The 14,163-nt window shown below is 50.1% G+C and overlaps 1 protein-coding gene across 1 annotated transcript in view; it reads left to right on the plus strand.

Annotated features, from left to right (window-relative positions):
- The window catches only part of SIPA1L1 (signal induced proliferation associated 1 like 1), a 637,152-nt gene that overhangs the window by 531,851 nt on the left and 91,138 nt on the right, over positions 1–14,163 (plus strand).

The following is a 14,163-nucleotide window of genomic DNA, read 5'->3' on the forward strand; positions in this document are numbered from 1 at the left end:
CTTGGGACTATGTGCAGCTGTTGGGCTCTATGACGGCCACGATGGAAGTAGTGCCCTGGGCCAGGGCTCATATGAGACCACTACAACAATCTCTGCTGCAGCGCTGGACTCCGATGTCGGAGGATTATGCTGTGCGCCTTCTCTTGGATCCAGCAGTGCGCAAGGCGCTGAGCTGGTGGATGCAGACAGACATGTTGTCTGCGGGAATGCCTCTGGTGACCTCGGAGTGGATTGTCGTCACGACGGACGCCTCTTTGTCGGGCTGGGGAGCCCACTGCTTGGGAAGGACAGCGCAGGGGCTCTGGTCTCCTGCAGAGGCAAAGTGGTCTATCAACCTCCTGGAACACAGAGCCATTCGGTTGGCGCTTTTGGAGTTCATCCCGGTACTGGTGTTGAAGCCGGTACGGGTCCTGTCGGACAATGCCACGGCTGTGGCCTATGTCAACCGCCAGGGAGGTACCAAGAGCGCCCCTCTAGCCAAGGAGGCTATGAATCTATGCCAGTGGGCAGAAGCGAACCTGGAGCAGCTGTCAGCGGCCCACATTGCCGGAGTCATGAATGTCAAGGCGGACTTTCTCAGTCGCCATACCTTGGAGCCCGGAGAGTGGCAGCTATCTGCTCAGGCGTTCTTGGACATCACGAAGCGCTGGGGCCAGCCAAGCCTAGATCTGATGGCGTCATCGGCCAATTGCCAAGTGCCGCACTTTTTCAGCAGAGGACGGGACCCTCGATCCCTGGGAGTAGATGCTCTTCTCCAACAGTGGCCGACTCAAGAGCTTCTCTATGTGTTCCCGCCCTGGCCCATGTTGGGCAGGGTGCTAGACCGGGTGGCAAAGCATCCCGGCAGGGTAATCCTGGTGGGTCCGGATTGGCCCAGACGTCCCTGGTATGCGGACTTGATCAGGCTCTCAGTCGACGATCCTCTGCGGCTGCCAGTGGAGCAGGGCCTGTTACATCAGGGTCCCGTGGTGAAGGAGGATCCCTCCCCCTTTGGTCTTACGGCCTGGCTATTGAGCGGCAGCGTCTGAGAAAGAAGGGCTTCTCAGACAAGGTCATCGCCACTATGCTGAGAGCGAGGAAGCGCTCTACTTCTACTGCTTACGCCAGGGTTTGGCGTATATTTGCAGCGTGGTGTGAAGCAGGCTCACTTTCTCCCTTCACTGCTCCAATTTCTTCAGTGTTGGCGTTCCTGCAAGAAGGTCTGGAGAAAGGCCTGTCGCTCAGTTCCCTTAAAGTCCAGGTAGCGGCTCTGGCTTGCTTCAGGGGCCGCCTGAAGGGTGCCTCCCTGGCTTCGCAGCCAGATGTGGTGCGCTTTCTCAAGGGAGTTAATCACCTGCGCCCTCCTCTGCACTCAGTGGTGCCTGCGTGGAATCTCAACCTGGTGCTAAGAGCATTGCAGAAGCCGCCTTTTGAACCCTTGTCGAGGGCATCTCTGAAAGACCTGACGTTGAAAGCAGTCTTTTTGGTGGCTATCACTTCAGCCAGAAGAGTTTCCGAGCTCCAGGCGCTCTCATGTCGAGAGCCCTTTCTGCAGTTCACTGAGGCAGGAGTGACTATTCGCACAGTGCCTTCCTTCCTGCCCAAGATTGTTTCTCGCTTCCATGTGAATCAGCAGCTCTGTCTCCCTTCCTTTCGTAGGGAGGACTACCCAGAGGAGTACTCTGCTCTTAAATATCTGGATGTGAGACGAGTCATCATCAGATACTTGGAAGTGACCAATGAGTTCCGGAAATCGGATCATCTGTTTGTCCTGTTTGCAGGTCCTCGTAAGGGTCTGCAGGCTGCTAAGCCTACAGTGGCAAGATGGGTCAAGGAAGCCATTGCAGCGGCTTATGTGGCCGCGGGGAAGGTGCCGCCTATCCAGCTGAAGGCTCACTCCACTAGAGCTCAGGCGGCCTCGATGGCAGAGGCCGGGTCCGTCTCCTTGGAAGAGATATGCAACGCGGCAACTTGGGCTTCGGCTCATACATTCTCCAAGCATTACCGCTTGACTGTGGCTGCACGGGCGGAGGCCCGGTTTGGAGCTTCAGTGTTGAGGTCAGGGATTTCAATGTCCCGCCCTGGGTGAGTACTGCTTCGGTACATCCCACCAGTCTATGGATTGATCAGCTTGATGATATGGAAGGTAAAATTATGTATCATACCTGATAATTTTCTTTCCATTAATCATAGCTGATCAATCCATAGCCCCTCCCAGATATCTGTACTGTTTTTATTCTGGTTGCATTTCAGGTTCAAGTTTAGTCTTCAGTTACTTCAGAAAGACTTCGTGTTCAAGTTTTTTCACTTGGATTCTTCAAGAGTTGAGACGAGTTTGTGTTACAGTGAGCTGCTGCATTCCTCTCCCCTCCGTTTTACGGGGCTGGATTGAGATTTAAATTCTGCCGGCACTCCCTCCCGCTTCGTGCGGCTGTAGGGCAGCTTTGTACCCCTCCCGCTTCGGCGGTGTTAGGGTCAGTCAGCTCCTCCCGCGGTTGCGGTTGCAGGATAAGCCAGATCCCCCCGCATCGGCAGATGTGGTGTCCCTCCCCCGCTCCGCGGGGATGAGCTGGACGGATTCCCCTCCCCCACTTGTGTGGGGATGAGCTGGGTTAATTCCCCTCCCCCGTTTCGGCGGTGGTGAGATGGGCAGAGTGTCCCTTCGTGGGTGTAACTCTCTAAGTGCTGAGTCCTGCGGATGGAGCTTTGATATCGACATACTGAGGAGTTTCCGGCAGCACATGACCACATATAGGGAGGCAAAAGTTTGCTCTCTATCTCCACCTGCTGGTAGATGGACACAACCCACCAGTCTATGGATTGATCAGCTATGATTAATGGAAAGAAAATTATCAGGTATGATACATAATTTTACCTTGTACTACTAAAACGTCCAGTTTTACAGCTTCTGGAAGTTGGCCCAAAATGTCATTTTTGCTCAGGCGACATTTTGCAACCCTTTACTTGAGGTCCCCTAGAACCTCCAATTTTTAGTCTTTTGAACTAAATTTTTACACAGCTTAGTTTTTTATCATAAAGAAACTATGTACCAAATTTCATCAAAATCTGAGATGGTGAGGTGGGGACGACCTTTAAAATTGGTCCACTTGACACGGAATGACTTTAAACCTACCACATTCTAATTTCATCTTGTGTCCCCTAGTTCTATTATTGTTAGAAAGCGTAAACAAATGCTTCACATCTGTCCGCTCTACCCCACTCATTATTTTGTAGACCTCTATATCACATCACCCCTCAGCCGCCTTTTCTCCAGGCTAAAGAGTCCTAGCCGTCTTAACCTCTCCTCATAAGGTAGTCGTCCCATCCCTTTTATCATTTTCGTCGCCCTTCTCTGCACCTTCTCCAATTCCTTTATATCTTTTTTGAGATGAGGTGACCAGAACTGAACACAATACTCCAGGTGCGGTTGCACCATGGAGCGATATAACGGCATTATAACATCCTCATGCTTGTTTTCCATCCCTTTTCTAATAATACTCAACATTCTGTTCATCTTCTTAGCCGCCGCAGCACATTGAGCGGAAGATTTCAACATTCTATCCACGATGACTCCCAGATCCCTTTCTCGGTCTGTAACTCCTAAAGCGGAACCTTGCATGACATAGCCGTAATTCAGGTTCCTCCTTCCCACGTGCATCACTTTGCACTTGTCAACGTTGAACTTCATCTCCCATTTGGACGCCCAATCCCCCAATCTCACGAGGTCCTCTTGTAATCTTTCACACTCCTCCCGCGACGAGACGACCCTGGATAACTTTGTGTCATCTGCGAATTTAATTACCTCACTAGTTACTCCCATCTCAAGGTCATTTATAAATATGTTAAAAAGCAGCGGTCCCAGCACAGACCCCTGAGGGACCCCACTAACTACCCTTCTCCATCGAAAATACTGACCATTCAACCCTACTCTCTGCTTCCTGTCTTTAACCAGCTCTTAATCCATAATAATACACTGCCTCCGATCCCATGACTCTCCAGTTTCCTTTGGAGTGTTTCAAGAGGCACTATATCAAACGCCTTCTGAAAATCTAGATATACAATATCCACCAGCTCCCCTTTGTCCACATGCTTGTTCACCCCCTCGAAAAAATGCAGTAGATTTGTGAGGCAAGACTTCCCCTCAATAAATCCGTGCTGACTTTGTCTCAGCAGCCCATGCTTTTGTATGTGCTCCGTAATTTTATTCTTAATTGCCTCCACCATTTTTCCCGGCACCGACGTCAGACTCACCGGTCTATAATTTCCCGGATCTCCTCTGGAACCCTTTTTAAAAATAAGCGTTACATTGGCCACCCTCCAATCTTCCGGTACCACACCTGATTTTAGGGATAAATTGCATATTACTAACAGCAGCTCCACAAGTTCATTTTTCAGCTCTGTTAATACTCTGGGATGAATACCATCCGGACCTGGCGATTTACTACTTTTTAGTTTGCAGAACTGTCCCATTACATCCTCCAAGTTTACAGAGAAATCATTTAGTCTTTCCGACTTGTCCGTTTCAAATACCTTTTCCGGCACCGGTATCCCTCCCAAATCCTGCTCGGTGAAGACCGAAGCAAAGAATTCATTTAATTTCTTGCTACAGCTTTGTCTTCCCTGATCGCCCCTTTAACACCACTGTCGTCCAGCGGCCCTACCGATTCTTTAGCCGACTTTCTGCTTTTAATATACGTAAAAAAAATTTTTGCTATGTGTTTTCGCTTCTATCGCTAACTTTTTTTCAAAGTGCTCCTTAGCCCTCCTTATCTCCTTTTTGCATTTGGCTTGACATTCCTTATGCTTTATCTTATTGTCTTCCGTCGGTTCTCTTCTCCATTTTCTGAAGGATTGTTTTTTGGCTCTAATAGCTTCCTTTACCTTACCGTTTAGCCACGCCGGCTGACGTTTGGTCTTTTTTCCTCTTTTTCTAATACGCGGAATATATTTGTCCTGTACTTCTAGGATGGTGTTTTTGAGCAGCATCCACGCCTGATTCAAGTTTTTTACCATTTCAGCCGCTCCCCTCAGTCTTTTTTTCACCGTTCTCCTCATTTTATCGTAGTCTCCTTTTTTAAAGTTAAACGCTAGTGTATTTGATTTCCTGAGTTCACTTACTTCGTAGCCAATATCAAAACCGATCATATTATGATCACTGTTATCAAGCGGCCCTCGCACCATTACCCCCCGAACCAGATCATGAGCCCCACTAATGATTAAGTCTAGTATTTTCCCTTCTCTCGTCGGCTCCTGAACCAGCTGTTCCATGAAGCCGTCCTTGATTTCATCAAGAAATTTCACCTCCCTTGCGTGTACCGATGTTTCTTTCACCCAGTCTATATCCGGATAATTGAAGTCACCCATTAATATTACATTGCCCTTTTTATTCGCTTCCCTAATTTCCCTTGTCATTGCCGCGTCCGTCTGCTCGTCTTGGCCAGGCGGACGGTAGTACACTCCTATCACCATCCCTTTTCACGTGGAATTTTAATCCACAAGGATTCCAGTCAGGGTTTTGTCTCCTGCAATATTTGCAGCCTATCTGAGTCAAGGTTCTCATTTACATACAGCGCTACCCCTCCTCCAATCCTATCCACCCTATCGCTGCGATATAATTTGTAGCCCTGTATGACTGTGTCCCATTGGTTATCTTCCTTCCACCAGGTCTCAGAGATGCCTATGATATCCAGTTTTTCATTGTGCGCAATGTACTCCAGCTCTCCCATCTTATGCCTCAGGCTCCTGGCATTTGCGTATAGACATTTCAATGTATGCTTCTTGTTCTGATTCTTATTATGTTTAATACGTGGCATTATTAATATGTTGTCTTCCGTCTGGTCATTATTAATTTTATTTAAGTCTATCTGATGATTTCTTTGTCGTCCTTACTCACAAGTAACCCTTTTTTCCCTATCTGGGTGATATCCTCAAAAGATATCATCTTCCGAACCATGTGCTTTTGAGCGACTGTCGGCCTTCCCCCCGTTTCTAGTTTAAAAGCTGCTCTATTTCCTTTTTAAAAGTTGACGCCAGCAGCCTGGTCCCACCCTGGTTAAGGTGAAGCCCATCAGATCGGAATAGGCTCTCCCTTCCCCAGAATGCTGACCAGTTCTTGACAAATCCAAAACCCTCCTCCCCACACCATTGTCTCATCCACGCATTGAGACTCCGGATCTCTGCCTGTCGCTTGGGCCCTGCGCGTGGAACAGGTAGTATTTCAGAAATGCTACCCTAGAGGATCTGGCTTTGAGCTTCCTTCCTAAAAGCCTAAATTTAGCTTCCAGAACGTCTCTCCCACATTTTCCTTTGTCGTTGGTACCCACGTGTACCAAGACGGCTGGTTCCTCCCCAGCACTATAATCTATAATCTTGTCTAGGTGCCGCGTAAGGTCCGCCACCTTCGCACCAGGTAGGCAAGTCACCAGACGATCCTCACATCCATCAGCCACCCAGCTATCTACATGCCTAATGATTGAGTCGCCAACTACAACAGCAGTCCTATCTTTTCCCCTGTGGGCTGTAATCCGAGACATATCCTCAGTGCTAGAGGATAATACATTCTCTGGTGGGCAGGTCCTGGCTACAGGAGTACTTCCTACTTCACCAGGGCAGTGCTCTCCTTCTAGGAGACCTCTCTCCTCCGAAATAGCACAGGGGCTACCCGACTGGAGGTGGGACCATTCTCCAAGGGCAAGCAGGCTGAATATTTTCACAGATGGGTCGTCGTCCGCGACGGCCAGGAGACCAGGACTATTTAGAAAAATCTCGAGAGCGCTCTGTCGCGCGGGCCGAGCACACCATGCATGTGCGAACGGCTTCCCGCCCACGACGCGAGCGTGTCCCTTCAGTTCTATTTTGTCCATGCCTTGGCAGTCATGACTCTTTTCGACGCTGCTCGGGATTTTGGCCAGGAGAATTGCTCCAGCGTTTTTTTCGCTCCCTTCCGTTTCTTTGACTTAGTTTACTTTTAGTCTTAAAATGAAAAAAAAAAAAAGAGTAGTTTTTTCCTTATAACTTTTAGCTTTTCTCACTCTTTTCAAGTTTCCTTTTGTTTTCGTTGCGGCTGCTCGGCCGGGTCTTTTTTCCCTTTTTTGTGCCTTTTTATTTGGCACCATCGAGCCTTTTAATTTCACTGCCGCTGTTTTTCCGTCCATGTCATCGAGGACTCCCAGCGTTGTACTCGGTGCAACCGGACCATCTCGGGTACCGACCCCCATGCATGGTGTCTTCAGTGCCTTGGGCCTGACCATCTACCGCTGCCTGTAAACTGTGTAAATTGATGACGAAACAGACCCAAAGTGGCTTGGGAGGCTGAACGTGAGAAACATTTTTCAGATTGGTCCGGTCCTTTGACGTCCGTCGGCATCGACATCGGTACCGAGGTCGGCGGCAGCGACATCGAGAGATCAGGTAATGGCTGCCGAACTACCGCATCGCGCTGGGAGCAGTGAGGCATCGAGTGGGTCTCCACCTGTCGCCTACTGCTATGCAGGCCCCCCGGGACCGAGCTTCGTCGGTCCCAGCCCCGAGGAGACATAAGGATTCCACGTCCTCTTCAGTACCAAGGAGTCTCGATGACGGGTGTCGAGCGAAGGCTAAGAAGCACCGTCATCGATCTCCTTCCATGCACGGTACCAAGAGCTCCGGGGAGCCGAAGGAGTAGGCACCCGAGAAGCGTCAGCGCCGGGAGGACCGCTCACCTTCCATTCAAGATGTACCAATGCGTTGGTCATCTGGCAGCCTGGTACCAGCTCTCGAGCCCCCTCAGATTCTGGCACCGACTCTTGCACCGTCCCCCAGCTTTTTCCGATGGAAGCTCTCGACGAGCGCATCAGGGCCCTTCCAGAGCTCCTGGAAGGGGTTCCTGCGCCAGTCTGCCTCGGTGTCGGGGGTGCTTGCGCCTTCTGTACCGACTGCGGAGGCGGCATCTGGGCAATCACCTGTGGTGAGGTCTCCGTCCTCGGTACCGACATCCGCTGCCACCCGAGTCGATTCCCCCTCGACGTCGGTGGAGGAAGCTTCGCCGGAGTCCAGGCAGGGGTCGACTTCTCGACATCCCCACGAGGTCGTCGATCCTCAACTTCAAGGCAGGCTCGTGTTTGCGCTGCTCTTAGGGAGCTTTTGTCCGATACCGAGGATGAGCGCTCGTGGGAAGAGGAGGAGGATCCCAGGTACTTTTCGGAGAAAGAGTCATGTGGTGTACCCTCTGATCCCACTCCGCCTATTGAGAGTAGGATATCCTCTCTCTTTCTCATCCTTTGTACGGGAAATGTCCAAGGACATTCCATTTCCTATGGAGGTTGTGGATGAGCCCAGGGCCAAGATGCTCGAGGTTGCAGTGGACCCTCTGCATAATACACTCAGGGAAGTGCTAATGCGGAATTGGTCTTGCCCTCTTTCTAATCCAGTGGTCCCCAAGAAGTCCGAGTCCCAGTAGAGTCCATGGAGAGCCTGTAATGGTGAAGGCCCAACTTCTCACAATTCCATGGTGGTGGACTCTGCTCTCAGAAGAGCCAAGAGTACTAGAGACTATGCCTCGGCACCCCTAGGCAGAGAGTCTAGGACCTTGGATTCTTTTGGTAGGCGAACATATCAGGCCGCTATGCTCGCCGCCAAAATCCAAACGTACCAGCTCTACACGAGCATTCACTTGCGGAACTCGGTGAGGCAACTGTGTAGTTTGGTTGATGCACTCCCTCCGGAGTTCACCAAACCTTTTCACCAGGTGGTCAGGCAGCAGAAGGCGTGTTGCAAATTCCTGGCCAGGGGGACTTACGACACTTGATGTAGCATCCCAAGTAGCTGTTCAGGGTATAGTGATGCGCAGACTCTCATGGCTGCGTGTCTCTAACCTGGATCATAAGACCCAGTGGCGAATGGCGGTTGTTCCTTGCCGGGGGGATAATCTTTTAGGAGAGAAGGTAGAGGACATGGTCGATCAGATCAAAAAGCACCATGATGCTATGGATTCTGTCTCCCGCCGGGCGTCTTCTGTTACCACCTCCTCATCCAGGAGGTTTTTTGGAGGGAGGAGGAGTGCTCCCTATTCCTATAATAGGCGTAGGTACACTCCTACTTCTCGGCAGCCGTTTCAGGCTCAGTCCCAGCATGTGCGTTCCCGTCAACGCCGTGCGCCTAAGGCCCCTAGGGCTCCCCAGCAAAAGCAAGGGACGGGCTTTTGACTGGCTCCACAGCAGCCTAGCCTTGGAAAAAGTGTCCGTGCCGGACAGCTCGCCCGTTGGGGGGAGGTTATTTTTTCACCAAAGGTAGCCTCTTATAACCTCTGACAGGTGGGTTCTTCAAATAGTTCGGTCTGGATACACTCTAAATTTGGTATCCAAGCCTCCAAATTGCCCACCGGGAGCTCAGTCCTTCAGCTCCCAGCACAAGCAGGTACTTGCAGAGGAACTCTCCGCCCTTCTAAAGGCCAATGTAGTGGAACCCATTCCACCAGGGGAAGAAGGGCTGGGATTCTATTCCAGGTACTTCCTTGTGCAAAAGAAAACAGGGGAGATGCGTCCCATCATAGACCTAGGGGCCCTGAACAAATTCCTAGTTTGAGAAAAGTTCAGGATGGTTTCCCTGGGCACCCTTCTTCCCATGATTCAGGAAAACGATTGGCTATGCTCTCTGGACTTAAAGGACGCCTATACCCACATCTCGATACTCCCAGCTCACAGGAAGTATCTTCGTTTTCGCTTGGGAACTTGGCACTTTCAGTACTGCGTGCTACCCTTTGGCCTTTCTTCTGCGCCCAGGGTCTTCACAAAGTGCTTGGCAGTTGTCGCAGCATCGCTACGCAGATTGGGAGTGCATGTGTTCCTTTATCTCGACGATTGGCTGGTGAAGAGCACCTCGGAGGCAGGAACTATACTGTCCATGCGGATGACTATTCGACTGCTGGAGCTACTGGGATTTGTAATCAATTATCCCAAGTCCCACCTTGTCCCTATACAGAAATTGGAGTTCATTGGAGCTCTGTTGGACACACGGACATCTCAAGCTTATCTTCCCCAGGCAAGGGCAGACAATCTTCTGGCTCTCGTGTCCATGGCTCGAGCGTCTCAACAGATGTTGAGACTCTTAGGACACATGGTCTCCACAGTTCATGTAACGCCCATGGCACGCCTACATATGAGATCAGCTCAATGGACCCTAGCTTCTCAGTGGTGTCAGTCCACAGGGGATCTAGAGGATGTAATCCATCTCTCCACCAAGTTTTGCACATCCCTTCAGTGGTGGACCATTCGATCCAATTTGACTTTGGGACGTTCATTCCAAATTCTTCAGCCGCAAAAAGTGCTGATGACGGATGCATCCCTCCTGGGGTGGGGAGCTCATGTAGATGGGCTTCACACTCAAGGAGCTTGGTCCTTTCAGAAAAAGGATCTTCAGATCAAACTCCTGGAATTACAAGCGATCTGGAACGCTCTCAAGGCTTTCAGAGATCGGCTGTCCAACCAAGTCATTTTAATTCAGACAGGTTGCGATGTATTACATCAACAAGCAGGGGGGCACCGGATCTCACCTTCTGTGTCAGGAAGCCGTCAGGATGTGGCTTTTGGCGCACCATCACGGCATGCTTCTCCAGGCCACGTATCTGGCAGGCGTAAAAAAACAGTCTGGCCAACAGGTTGAGCAGGATTATGCAACCTCACGAGTGGTCCCTGAATGTCAAGGTAGTCCACCAGATCTTCCGAGAGTGGGGCACCCCTTCGGTTGACCTTTTTGCCACTCAGTTCAATCACAAAGTCCCTCAATTCTGTTCCAGACTTCAGGCCCACGACAGACTAGCGTCAGATGCTTTTCTCCTTCATTGGGGGACAGGCCTTCTGTATGCGTATCCTCCCATACCTCTAGTGGGGAAGATACTGCTGAAACTCAAGCAAGGCCACAGAACCATGATCCCGATTGCTGCTTTTTGGCCCCGTCAGATATGGTTTCCTCTTCTTCTGGAGTTGTCCTCCGAAGAACAGTGGAGATTGGAGTGTTTTCCGACCCTCATCACCCAGAACGAGGGGTCACTTCTACATCTCAACCTCCAGTCTCTGGCTCTCATAGCCTGGATGTTGAGAGCTTAGAAGTTTCCTCCTTGGGTCTTTCAGAGGGTGTCTTCCGAGTCTTGCTTCCAGGAAAGGTTCCACGAAAAAGTGTTATTCTTTCAAATGGAGGAGGTTTGCCGTCTGCTGTGACAGCAGAGCCCTAGATCCTTTTTCTTGTCCTACACGGACCCTGCTTTTGAATACCTTCTACACCTATCAGAGTCTGGTCTCAAGACCAACTCCATAAGGGTTCACCTTAGTGCAATTAGTGCTTATCATCAATGTGTAGGTCAGCCTTTAGTGGTTCACTTCATGAGAGGTTTGCTTTTGTCAAAGCCCCCAGTAAAACCTCCACCAGTGTCATGGGATCTCAACGTCTTTCTCACCCAGCTGATGAAAGCTCCTTTTGAGCCACTGAATTCCTGCCATCTGAAGTGCTTGACCTGGAAGGTCATTTTCTTGGTGGCTGTTACTTCAGCTTGTAGGGTCGGTGAGCTCCAAGCCTTGGTAGTTCATGCTCCTTATATCAAGTTTCATCATAATAGGGTAGTCCTCCGCACTCACCCTAAGTTCTTGCCGAAGGTGGTGTCGGAGTTCCATCTGAACCAGTCAGTTGTCTTGCCAACATTCTTTCCCTGACCACATACCCGCCCTGGTGAAGGCAAGTTGCACACCTTGGACTGTAAGAGAGCATTGGCCTTTTACGTGGAGTGGACAAAGCCCTACTGATAGTCCGACCAATTGTTTGTTTCTTTCGATCCCAACAGGAGGGGAGTTGCCATCGGAAAACGCACCATCTCTAATTGGCTAGCAGGTTGCATTTCCTTCACTTATGCCCAAGCTGGACTGACTCTGGAGGGCCATGTCACGGCTCACAATGTTAGAGCCATGGCTGCGTCAGTGGCTCACTTGAAGTCAGCCTCCATTGAAGATATTTGCAAGGCTGCAACGTGGTCATCTGTCCACACATCCACATCTCACTACTGCCTTCAGCAGGATACCCGACGCGACAGTCGGTTTGGGCAGTCGGTGCTGCAGAATTTGTTTGTGGTTTGGAATCCAACTCCACCCTCCTAGGCCCATTGCTGGTTCTGTTCCAGGCTGCACTCTCACTTAGTTGTGTTTCTTTTTAGGTCAATCTATGTTATGTCCTCGCCATTGCAAGGCCCAATTGACCAATGTTCCTTGTTTTGAGTGAGTCTGGGGGCTAGGGATACCCCATCTGTAATAATATTCAGCCTGCTTGTCCTCGGAGAAAATGAAGATACATACCTGTAGCAGGTATTCTCCAAGGACAGTAGGCTGAATGTTCTCACAATCCCTCCCTCCTCCCCTTGAAGTTGTCCTAGTTTTCAATTTTGCTTTTTATACAACTAAAAGGACACGTGAGTGGGAAGCTGTTCGCGCTTGCGCGGTGCGTTCTCGAGACTTCGAGATTTTTCTAAATAGTTCCGGTCTCCTGGCCGTCGTGGACGACGACCCATCTGTGAGAATATTCAGCATGCTGTCCTTGGAGAATACCTGCTAGAGGTATGTATCTTCATTTTAGGCCAGTGTTTCCCAAACTGTGTGCAGGGGCACTCTAGTGAGCGCAATGAACTCGCAGGGGTACCCACGGGTGTGCTAGAGCTGGCTCGCAAGAGCCGGTAGTAACATTTTTTCTGAATTGTGCAAGCCATCTGTTGAGCCATCCAGCGCAGCAAGAAGTGAATGTTGCACAGCAGGTCACTTCCTCCCTCTGCATCGGCTTAGACGTGACTGTTTATGTGAACCATACAGTTCATATAAAAACAGTCTGGTCTAAGTCAGCGCAGAAGTTGGAAGAGACCTGCTGGGCAGCTAGTCACTTTCTCCTTGCTATAACCAATGGGGAAGGAGATGTATCTCTCACACCTGCTCGAGGTCTGACGGCTAAGCTCCCCCTCAGAGTGTCTGGTGCAAGTGTGCAGGGAATACCACAGAGCTTATTTAAATTATATTTAAATGTATCTCTCCAGTGTTCCCGTATGATCAGAGCACTGTGCTCTGATCTTATGGGTCGAATAGCACCTTGACCCTATGTCAGCTTGGAACTGGGTTTAGGGTTAAGACTCTTCCTCCCCCCCCCCCCCCCCAATCCATGCCAGGCAGCCCAGGCTGTCACAATCAATCCTGGGAGAGACCCCCCAATAGCTTTAGCCCTGGGGGGGCTGGAGGTCGGGTGGACCTCCAGCCCCATGACCCCCCTCCCCAACATGAGGGGAGTTGGAGGTCCGCTGGACCTCTAGGCCCCCTCACTCCTCCCCCCGACACAAAAAGTAATTCCCTGGTGGCCCAGTGGGCTACATACCCCCACCCGCCCTAGTGGTCTAGCGGCCCCTCACCCCCCCTCACCCCCATACCTTGTAGTAGTGATGGAAGAAGAAGTATCACGCCTTCCTTCCATCACCACTTCCAAAATGGCAGCGCCTTGCCCAGTGCATCCCCACCATATACGGGAGAAACTCCCTCTTCCATCACTACTACAAGGTATGGGGGGGGGAGGGGTGAGGGTCTGCTAGACCACCAGAACTGTGAACTGAAGTTTTGAGATTTGGGAGAGGAGTTCCGTTGATTGACGTAACTCGCTTGTGTCCTTGACTCAAACCAGCTTGTCAACAGAAAAGTTTGCATGAAAAAGCCTATTTTATAAGGATGTATAGACATCTATGTGGCATTTTTTTTTAATAGATGTCTTTTTGGACTTGCGTAGGCTTCTGAAATGTATTGTTAGTCCATAGAAAAGGTATCACCACCCTGTTTCCCAGCATGGCAAAACCCACACGTGCACTAATTGCCCAATTGACAGCTCAAATTCAGTATGCAGTACAAGCCAATTCTCTGCCCTTTTCTCACCCCATAACACAGAGTGCAATTAGTGTGCGCTATCTTGCCAGTGCGGAAACATTTACTGTCCTTTGATAAACTTTTATTTCACAGGCACTCAAAGCCTTATAAAGATAAGGAGCTTTTTTTATAAGCTTGAGAATTTATCCTTGTCAAATAATTATCATAAAGAAATGTGCTGCTTAAGTTTTGCCACCTACCATCGATCTGTAAAGAAACCCCCTGCTATACTTTTACTTGCATTGTACTCATGTTATTATAAACTGATTTCAATTAT

Source organism: Microcaecilia unicolor, chromosome 9 (genome assembly GCF_901765095.1).
Source record: "Microcaecilia unicolor chromosome 9, aMicUni1.1, whole genome shotgun sequence".
NCBI lineage: Eukaryota > Metazoa > Chordata > Amphibia > Gymnophiona > Siphonopidae > Microcaecilia > Microcaecilia unicolor.